The sequence below is a fragment of the Chamaea fasciata genome, unplaced genomic scaffold, assembly GCF_029207755.1.
Source record: "Chamaea fasciata isolate MVZ Bird 193981 ecotype frontalis unplaced genomic scaffold, bChaFas1.0.hap1 SCAF_1, whole genome shotgun sequence".
Lineage (NCBI taxonomy): Eukaryota > Metazoa > Chordata > Aves > Passeriformes > Sylviidae > Chamaea > Chamaea fasciata.
Window position 1 is genome coordinate 139,554,821 of NW_027094086.1, and position 11,627 is coordinate 139,566,447.

The following is an 11,627-nucleotide window of genomic DNA, read 5'->3' on the forward strand; positions in this document are numbered from 1 at the left end:
CCATTTAGTTTCTTGTAGAACTCTTGTAGAGACACTTCCAGGCCTCTGCCTTACTGTCTACATCTGTGACTTGAGTTTTGAACCAGTGCATAGCCACTTGTCTCTCCTCCTATCCAAAACTCTGTTGATGAACTCACTGTTGGAATTTACGTCTATTTAATATCAAAATCTGAAGTACAGCAGTAGCTGAATGTGGTGCTATTCATGGTCACATTGTCAAGAGCCAGTTGCTGATCCATAGGGTAATATACTACTTCTATTACTTTTGTGAGAACAGGTGCCAGCCAGCTGACACAGGGTGCTGGGTGCTTGCAAGCTCAAACAGACAGGTTATTAAAAACTTTTCAAAAGAAAAAGCTGGCTCTCAGTTATAAACGTGGCTGACACAGGCTGCCCAGCATCGCCAGACATTCAGAATGTTAAGGGAGGAGATATGGCTGTTGGTAAATGATACAACTCTAATTATATCAATTCTAATATCTACTGTTGACAGCAACCAAGCTGTCTTTACTCTGCTTCTACCACCCAGAGAAATAGCAGATTGGGGACCTTCTTCTCTTGCTCACTTCCAAGGCTTCAAACCAGGGCCTGCAGTTAGATCATGTCTTGCATTTGCTGAATTTGATCTTTCTTACACTGCCTCCTATCCTGTGCATTGACTGAAAAGCAGCACTATTCCTCTGTATGTATGTTCAATATTGCCTTCACCACCTCCTTTTCTCTCTTCACCGAAGAACAAGAGAAAGTCTCAGAGAGAGAGAGACATCTAAAGATTATAAATAATGCCTTTTTACCTAGATACCCTTTTACCCTACGTAATCCTTTAGTCATGACTCTACTTATCCGATCAGACCAATCTATCTTTTCTTCTGTCAGTTCCCTGTCCAAGTGTCAGCAGTCTGAGGCACAGTGATGCTCAAGCCCCCAGGCTAGGCGAGCTCCAGCAATGTATCCTCTGTTACTGGAAGAGTTCATGCCAATACAGCTCCCCGGATTTCAGCCCAAAGGCGGCACATGAAAGAACTGAAATCAGCACTCCGTAGTCTCTAATTCCTAGCTTAGTCTCTACACACTTATTGTAATCTTCCTGGGCATTTCTGAAGGAAGGGCAATCTCACTCACTGACCTACAGCTTTTTTTTCTCTTTCAGCCAGGTCAGCAAGCAGCCTTAGTCAAGAAAATGTTTAACTCCTTAGCAGCAAGAAGGCACTGGGTGACACTTCCCTGACTCTTCTACAGGAACAATGTCAATGATCATTAAGATCATTGTCAATGATCATTTGTTTAAAAACTCAGTGTGAATTTCTTGGCATAGAAGTATGGCTCAGAGCTTTGGGAAATTCAGATTCACTTACATAACTTCATCCTTGTAATGTCCCAGTAATGTAGAGATTTGTAGCCACAAATAGATTTAGGGGAGTTTAGAATTCTTTGAAGGTTTGGATCCAAATTTAATAACCTGAGCCTGCATTGGAGGGTACCTGAGAAGTTTCTTGAGAGGCACTATCTCCTTGAAGCACTGGATGTAATTAGAGCAGCTCCCCTCTTCGCCCAATATGTTGCACTTAGTCATTCAAGAGATTTTTTTCTCCCTGGTTATGGCACAAAATAATATTAAAATAAAAATCTAACCGAGAACCAAGAAGCTGTTCTGACAAGTTAACAACTATTCATCATTTTGTTGCTTCTATCACCCTCTGTGTAAAAAACTGCTCAGTTACTCTGTAAATAATTGTTTTCTTCCTGTTCCATACTTCTTTTCTTGCCCCAAGTTACCTGTTCAATTCTTACTGTAGTTCTTTTTTGAAAAAGCAAAATCTACACAAGGTATCAGGAACAGTCAATAATTAAGTGACATCTTCAAATATCACAAACTGCCGTATGTAGATTTAGGAGCTCTCTCTCATCACCTGTCTGAGCAGCAGGTAGCATAGGTAGTGCTGCTGTGCTATTTTGCAGAAGAGAACTGAGTAACAAGTAGGTTCATTAATCCAGGGGAAGGATGTGCTGAGTTACTGTTGTGCTCAGAAGAGGTCCCTCCAGGGACTCATTCCCCAGCTGGACCAGCAGCTGCCTTTGCCATCAGATGGCTGCACAGGACAGACTTTGCTCCCCATGGTCACGCAGGTGTATCTGCTGTACTGGCGCCAGAGAAGGAGGTGGCTGATAAAGAGACGTGGGCGCAGACCCTGAGCCAGTGACAGAGCAGTTGTCAGGGCAGAGCAGGGTGGTGCTGTGGGACAGCTGGCAGCCAGCTGTGTCTCAGAGGACATCAAGGTGTTGAATCCTCACCTCCTGCAGACAAAACTGGTGCACGTCCAGAATGTTATGAATAAGGGGTGGTGATTGGCTCATGCAAATGAGAAGGGGTTGTTGAGTATGGTGGGGAGAAGTTTCGTTGGGGTTTACAGCTCTTTTGATATATATTTTGGTTGTTACAGTATAGTTTTGATGCCCCTTGTAAGAGGCGGCAGGGAGTCAGGGGGCACTTGTTGCAAGCAGACCTGGCAGAGTAACATCACGCCAGCAATCAAGAGATGAGAAGGGCTCCACCAATGAGGAGGACATATAAGGACGACTTATGAATATTAATGAGCTCAGAGTATAAAAGGCAGAAATGCCATTTTGTGAGTAGAGCCTCTGGTGGGCAGTAGGCCCATCAAGCTCCCGACGCTGTTCCCCCTTTGTTTTGTAATTTTCAACGGGTTTAAATTAAATTTTATTTACTCATTTCTGCCTGGGTTTTGAGACATTTACGATAAGAAGAACCCTCCTCCACTCTGCACCCTTCACAAGAGCATGGACACAAAGGGAACAGGCCTTACTGCTTCTCCAGCACAGAACAAACCTGAGAATTTTGGCTTCTCTTCCCTATGCTCTCTTGGCTCAAGATGCACTCTGTGAGTGACTGGGACAACACAGCCTTACCTTGAGGATCTGTGCACACTCACCTGTCACAATGTGCTATGAGCAGGGAGCCTGAAACTTTGGCATGACAAGCTCGTACCACAGAGCCTTTGCCACCCGTGCTGTGCAGGGTAAGAAGAGCTACAGCCACTAGTCTGAGTAGGTGCTGCCGTAATCTCCCTTCAGGTCTGGAGCCTTTTCAGTGAGCTCTGGGGCTGCATGAGTAAAGAGCAATGCAGTGTTGCAGCGAAATACCTCCTTTTAATCAAGGAAAGGCCAATTTTGAATCCCTCAGACACGGACAGAAATTTTTAAAAGTGACTTATGGCAATCATATGAGAATCTTTGCTGATATTCCTCTTCACTGGCTGCTGCACAAACACAGAGACAGCTCCATCCTAAAATGCTTTCTTTCCAGGAGAAAAGACAGTAAGCAGGTACAGAGAACTATCTAGAAATTACAAGGAAACAGCTAGAAAACTGGTCAGCATGACAAACACTAGTTTCAGCACAGCAGCAGGCTGCCAGTTGTCACATCTTTTGCAGCCATCACAGCAAGAGACAATTTTTAAAATGGATTTGAAAGAGGGGCAGCAACCGCAGAGGTGCTTGTTTGAAAATTGAGAAAGGGAATGTAGAAAAAAGCACCACAACTAGCAATTGAAGTCCAGAACGACATTGAGTGGTCTTGGCTTTTGTTCCTGAGACTGAGGTGTTTTGGGTTGCTGAGTGGTGGAGGGGGCATAGGGAGGAGAGAGAATCTTTTCTGTGTATGTGAATGTATTTGAAAACACACATGCACACAGACACACACAAAACATTTCCCTCTTAACATGCTTTCATTGCCTACGTCTCAGAGCCTTTGTTACGGTTACATTTGGTTCTCATTTAATCTGTGCTGCCCCCCTGGTGCCTCTGCCTCACATCCCTCTATTGTTTAGCTGAGGCTGCTTTCAAGCCTCTCTCCTCACAGTGCCACCGAGGGCTTATGCCAATCTTTCTTCTCTTTCCCCTCTCAGCATTGTCTCTCTCTACCTCTCCAGCATTTCCAGTATTCACTCTTATTTTAAGCCTTCATTTTTCTATTATTGTTTTCTCCACTATTATTGGTCCCTGTCATTCTCCCTCTGTCTCTTTTTCTGACATTTTCCTCTCCCTGAATTAAACATGCCCTTTAACTTTATTTATGCTCTAGATCAATTCCAGTCTGTGTCTTGTCTTTTTTCTTCATTTCTCCCTTCTGGTTGTTTCATTCCCCTTCTCTCTTTCTGATTCTCTTTTTCATGCTTTCTTCCCCTGAGAGTTGGTTGGTATTTAAGTAGCTCTTTGGTATGTAATTTTTGTTTATTGCCAGACCAAGATTTAAAGTCCACCTTGACAAAGAAGATATCTCCACTGACTTTGGTGGGTCTACCTGAGTGCTGTAACTTATAGGATTTGTTTTCTTACAGAAATTGAGTTTCTGAAGGCTTTTGTTACAAACTGAACTCTCAACATATTAAATGTGTTTGTGGGCAGAATTTGAACTCAGTGTAGTACACAGGTGTCACATAAGTTACAACAAGCATCTTCATTTTCACTTATTTATTTCTTATTTAAAACATGTGAAATTGTGTTAGAAAAAATACGGTTCCTGTTCTATTTCAAAGGAGAGACTTTCTCCATGCAAGTGATGCTACAACAACTCTGTCATTGTGAATCAGTAGCTTCTCTCAATGTGAAAAAAACCCCAACATTTTGATGTTAGCTTTTCAGATAGTCTAAACTCTTTCTGCTATGATGCTGTGACTTTATCTTCACTGAATGAAAACACTGGGACATCTGAGTTTTATTACATCAAACAGAAAAATCTAAATCACATATAAAGACACTATTTTAGTACTTTCATATCTTCTGCAGTTTAAATAGGTTTTTTGTTGCATTTTTGTTTTTTTGGGGTTTTTGGTTGTTTTTTGGTTGGGTTTTTTTTTTTTTTTTTTTGGGGAGGGGGCTTATTTTCTTGGTTTTTTTCCTATTTCTGTTAGGGGCTTTTTTCACTGTTGAAGAGAAGTACAGATCCAGAAGAAGACAGATGGGCTGAATATGGGGGAGGCAGTCAGACTGATCTCAATGTGGAAGGTCAGAAATCCTCTTTATTATCCATATGAGTTTTATGGGTTGTAAAAGGAACCATCAAATTCAAGTCAGGTTCTTTGAATTGCAGGAACTATGCAGTTTCCCCATTCTGGATGGTTAAACAAAATGAAAAACATGAAAAAAATTACACGTGTAAGACATTCAGAGGAGTTACTCAGTTTAATATGTTTTTAATTAAATCTTGGCACTTAATGTGAATTTCCATCCTGTATGAAGAGATGCATCAGGAAACTTTTTAGCACTATCACACTCAGGTTAAATTCTTGCCTATTTCTGATCAGTGGTTTATTTCCCTGTTAAAAATGTTCATCATCATTTCCCCCTTGCTACTTTCATGATATTATTTCTTTTCAGCATCTTTTCTTTTTCAGTAACAACCAGACAAATTCCTCTCACAGCTACATAAGTGTTCCCCTCTTCCACTTTCATCTCTCATGTTGCAGGAACCATTTCCTCTTCCGCTGCCATTATCTCAGATGGGCTTCTCTGTATCAGTGACTCTTTCATCTCATTTCAAACATCAAGAACATCATTCAATCTGTCCTTTGGATAGCCTGCTTAGGCCTCCTGCCACTTTTATATTGAAATTATAGTTTAAAATATAGCCTCACTGTGTAAGCATTTAGGGGCTATCATTTGCACAGATGACTACAATAGGGAAGACTGGTTCTGTCTTATAAAGCAGCCGAAGTGCACAGCTTGCAGATTTGTTTGGCCCATATCTCAGCCTGATTTAAAGAAGAAAATTAAAATAATGACTTGGGAGAGGGCTCAGAATGGTAAGTCAATGACCTGCCACCTGTGGGAAGGGCGCTGCCAGTGTAGAACCAACCTCTCCTTGCTTTTGACATTTCAAATCATCTCACTGAAGACCAGGATTCCTAGCCCACCTCTGTAGCTAAATCAGAAATCAAGGCACCAGATCTGAGGTGACAGGTAATCTCTGAAGTTCTTTTCACCAATGATATAGCTGAGGACAGCCCACTTAAAAGCCTCAGGTGCCTAAAAATGAGATGGATCTGGAGCCCAACTCCTTGCCTAAGGTGTTGATTATTTAGAAAAGGTCATGAAAATACCCACTGGATTTCCTTCTCCACATAGACCAGTTTAAAAAATACAGTGGCAGCTTCAGTATAAGGGCACTCACATGAGCTGCAGACTATCTGTATGAACACTGAGTGAGCAGGGCCTTTGCACCTGCCCTTTGGAGTTCAACTAGACACAGCTTTAGCCTGATGCATTTTCTTCAGAACTCTCTGGGTGCTGTACTTACGGCTGAGATCTACAGCAGCAATGCCACAAGCCACAACATTCCTCTGCTCTGCAAACCTCAGACACAGCAGTGCCTTTCTTGCCTGAGTCTTCCTCTGAGCTCCGTTATGGCTCTTTACAGGCAGAACTCAGTCCAAAGCGTAATTGTGTGAAATTGCAAGAACAGGTAAGAACACATATACCCATAAGACAGACTTGAAATTAAAATCTGGTATAACAGACAACTATTCTCAGATCTAGCTGCAAACGGTAAATAAATCCAGCTTGTAACTTAATGATCCTTGTGTTTGCAACCAGCAGTGAAAACTGCCTGGGGAGCAAAAGCTGGAACTGTGTGTGGAAGACAGAATGAAGTAATTGGCAATCATATACAGAAAGCACCTGGATTTTATCATTCCAACCTGGAGATGCAGTCATGTTAGTTCTGGCCAGAAATCACCCCGTTAGTGAGGGCTGCACTTCAGGATCAGTCCCCTGGATATTAGATCTGTGCTGCTGCTCATTTCACGTTCATACCCCACATTAGACACCCTGCACTGCACTGAGCCTTCGTTACGTTATCCCTCCAGCTCCCTCGGCTCCCTCCTCCCACAGCTTGGGTCACAGTCATCTGCCTTTCTTGGAATTCATTTCAAAACAGATTCATGTGGCACCTGCTATTCCTCAACAAACAAATAAATTAGCTGCTGTGATATGGAAATTTGCATGATTCACTGTACTTAAAAACTGTTAGCTGTGAACTTATTAATTGAAAACCACAGGACAATAATAAGTGTGTCCTTCAGTCTGAACATGAGTCCCTTGTTATAATGAATTTGTAAAGCAATAAAAATGTGTTTTTCAAGGAAAATGCCACTGCCTCAGGACAAGTGAGTCTTGGTCATGCCTCTCAGGAGACAGGCGTGCTGTCATGGAGGGGAACACAGGGCTCCCTGTCAAACCTGTGGCACTCCAACTGCAGGGCATGGGCAAGACACAGGGGACTTCAGGGACAGCTCTGCCAGCTTTGCCTCTCCTGTCCCTCTCCAGCAATCCTGCCTTCACTTTTGGGATGCTTTCATCTCCCTCTTGGGTAGTTTGCATCTCCCTCTTGCAGGGCTGCCCCAGGTGCTCTCTGTTCTCTTCCCTCCTCTGCTTCCCCCACGTATTGGTGGGGAGAAATTATTTAGCCCCGGTGTAGTGGCACCTTTCAGCTGACTCTGTTTTCTTTGCAGAATACCGGGCCTATTGATCTATTTGCTCTGCCTTGGTCATAGGTACTCACACAGGCTTCCTTGTGCTTTGTACTTATTGCCGACAAAGTGTTTCTCCCATCTTTTATTGGAAAATTCATAAGCAAACTGCATTTATTTTGCAAATAAACTTTGCAAACTCTAAAAATTAGCAAGTCTATGTTTTTCTTAGTGTGTAATGTGAGATAACTCCCATATATAACAAGTTGCCAATGTGCATTTGCATGTCTGATCCATGGAGTCTGTGACCACTTCCACCCTGAGTCACGATCTGCAATCCCAGTGAAGCCAATATTAACCGCTGGTCTGACTGGAATATTGCACCATATATTTTTGTACACATTGCAATTTTCAAACAGGAAACCATTAGTTCAATCTGCATTGACAAAGCATGGCAATATTTGGTATGACTCCTGGCAAAATCATTGTTTTCTGTATTTTTCCTTTGTTTTTCATTTATTCAGGAGGAAAGAAAAAGTCTTCCTCTAGCGCTTGAATTTTAATTCTTTGCTGCACAGTCCTTGGGCAGAACGGAGTGTTTCTAAGAGGTGTAACACATTGTACAGCAAAAGCATGGATGTACTGCCAGTGGTTCTAATGCCAGGATTTTTCATTGCTTTCCTTAGTAACTATTATAGCTTATTTTTGAAATATGTTGAAAATACTGATAGTTAATCTAACTTGTAAATTACAACCCTAAAAAAAATACAGAAGCAGCTGTCAAACAATCATCTTCTTTGTGGGATTTAATTCAAACACGATTTTATCTTTCTGTTATTTTTGAGGACAATAGTAAACTACTACTTGCATTGCAAAGCTAGGGATTGATGTTTTCAGAAAAATGGAGTAACCATGTGAACCTCATGCCAATATTGACTCAAAAAGCAATGCATATGCGCTGCAGAAGATACTGTCTTGTAAAAGATCCAGCTCATGGGGAAGGACTAGGTCATAAAGCAAGGAACTAAGACTTTCATAGTCAGAAATAACTGAAAAAATACAACTCAATTTAGAAATAAAGTTTTCCTTTATCTGCCCTATAAAACCAAATTGTTCTTGCCCTACTTTCAGGTTTTTCTTATTTACCTGGTGTTTCTCAATCCAAAATGTTCTACTGGTCTGATTTTTGATCTAGTGTTAACATAAACATACAACTGCAGTTGCCCAGGGAGCAAAGCCAGGTCTGTGGGGGTTAAGCAGCCATGCATCATCCCGGGACCCTTCCTCAAAGAGGACTTCAGATCACTCAATTCTTGCTACTGTCTGCAGAATCACACCCATCACTATTATTTATTTTCAGCAAAGTAAAATGAAATCAGACTAACATTGCAGGCTAATGAAAACATTCCTTTCCAGCTTACCCTTACTTTTACAACCCTTAGCCATTTTGCATCTTGCGTCAAAACCACAGGCCGGATGTTTGAAAGCTCACTCACTCTCACTGATCTTTCACAGAAGGGGACGATAAAGTTTTGTTCCTCTGAAATGTAGAACAGAGTATCTGCAACAGATCTAGCCACTGGGTAAAAACACTAGAGCTCAAAACCTGCTGTAGGAACAATTGATTTCAATTTGTAGTCCATCAACTTAATCATAAAAACATGACAAAAAACAAGCTCAGCATCATCTCTATCAGCATCCTCACTTAAAAAAAATAAAAATCCAACTCAAAAGAAGTCAGAAGTATAGCAAGAAAATGCATGAAAAAATAAAACTAGTCTGTCTGTAAAATTTTGGTTCTTGTTAACAGAAGCTATTTGTCTAAAGGACACCTTTTAAAAAAGCATAATTTAAACAGAGAGGCAGGAAAATTATTTGGGTTCACTAAAAGAATGCACATGACTAAAACATGAAAAAATCAAGCTTGACATTCAAGATACATCTGAAGTTATAGAGCAAGAAAATCTAATAAATCAGAATATTTTTTTATTATAAAAGCACAAAAATTTCTTCCATGTCTTTCAGTCAAAGAAGCATGGCTTATGTTACATTTTTCTCTTTATTTTAAACTAAGTAATGTCTTGCAGTTATAGAGTTCAGAGAAAATTGATGATGTTAAACTTATGGGCAAGAACATGAACTGCCCAAATTTTAAAACACCTTTATTAGATGATCCTTAATGCCTGATTGTGGTTACTTCATACAAATTTAAGAATGTCTTAATGAAGTGGGAAGGCAAGTCTGAAATGAATCGATAAAAGAGGAATCCAGAGAGACACAATCCTAGATTCAGATCAAACCCACAAATATTAAAATGTCTCTCTTTGAAACATTTTACCTCATCGGCATTATCCTATTTAATTTTTCCAAATGGCCTACCTGGCAATGAATTAATCTATCACTACTGTTAAGATGCTGAGAGGAGAAAATAATCACCAGGAAAAAAAGACAAAATCAAAAAAAGGGTCAAAATTTGGCTCTTACATATCTTGCTCTTAGGCAACCTGCAAGGTATTAATATTTTTTTTAATACAAAAAGATGGAAAATAGTTTTTGTATCACTTAAAATCATGGACATTAGTTTTTAAATCAAAACCATCTTCTCACACTACCAACCACAGTATTGTTAGAAAGTGTATTTTAATGATAGTTCTTCTTAACACTTTCTTAAATGGTATAAGGAAAACAACTAACAAAATAGAAAGGAACTAATCTTAACTAAAAAAAAAATAAATTCAAAACTTCTCAGATATTTAACGTGTCAGAAATAAACGGTTACAACATGACCAGGGTCTCCCTGGATTATATATAAGCAGGGCTTCATTGTTCACTTTATGAATCAAATTTTGAAGCTGCAATTTAAACCTTGATAGGAATGAAGTGGTAACATTTTGCTCTCAGGAATGTCAAGGAGGTGCCCTTTCGTCCTGGCCTCTCAAAGGCTGGAACTGGACCAGTCAGAAGGGAAATGGATGTGAGCATCACATGCTCTTCACCACTGGGCAGAAAGTAAAAAGAACTCATCATCCCACTTGGACAGACAGTCCTTGTCAGTTCCTTAAGTTAAGTACAGTCACCTCAGACTGAAGGACTGCTGTGCTGCAGCTGCAGCTAATCACCATTTCCTTGCCTTGGGCATGCAGTCTATGGGTCACACTCCAAGCTGGGCCAAAGGCAGCTGTGGGGACAGAGCTCCCTGGTAATACGGATGTCTCCTTGCAGTGGGGATGAGGCACTAAGACTGATTTGTCCCTTTACAGCTTTTTGCTCAGTCTAAGCCATCAGATAAAAACCAAGCAAATTTGTGTGTGTGTGTGTGTGTGTGTCACCAGCTAAGCAGAAAGTGACCTTTCAGAGAAAACTTGTGGCACTGTCCTCTCACTGTAGTTGTCTTTAAATCACTGTGCTACTGATACACTACATTAATAGCAGGACATCTCCTTGGAAGCCTGAGTCATGCACTCTTTGAAACTTGTGGGCTTCCTTTCTTCTGAATCACAGCAAGCTTATCCTGGGATAGGACATACTTCTCTCTACAGGGACCAAAAAGTGGTGAGGAGAGGAATAAAATGGCTTAGATTAAGAGAAACAATCTCTGAAAACAGATGAGGCAGTTAATGACCTTTGTTCCCTTTTTCTTTCCTCCCAAAATTTAAGAAGCTGAGTGAAGAAATTTCAGTATTCACAATAAAGAGTTTACAAACTGGACCTCACATCTACACAGAGGACACTGTGCTTTTGGAAACACAAAACAATCCTCTGGTTCTCTCTCAGATCAGCTTGGTGCATCCTCATCACCTGCATATTTAATATCCAACAATAAGCAGCATTAGGAGAACAACAAGAGGCAAGGAGCTCTGCTTTGTTTAACCTGAGAATTGCTATATGCTTATCCAAACTTTATCTACATCCTCCTACAAATATGTGAACCTCTGGGTATGAGAAATATTTAGACACCTGTTACTGAAATTAATGGGAGCTGCAAGCACAGAGTTCCCAGGACAAACAGATATCTTAAGTCTATGAAATTAGCTTGAAAATCTCCCAGGAACAATTTTTCTCTCTCATCATATTTACTACTTCTCAGCAGGAAGGACACATTTGAAGTACAGGCTCATTTTTAGTATGCTGGTAATCCTG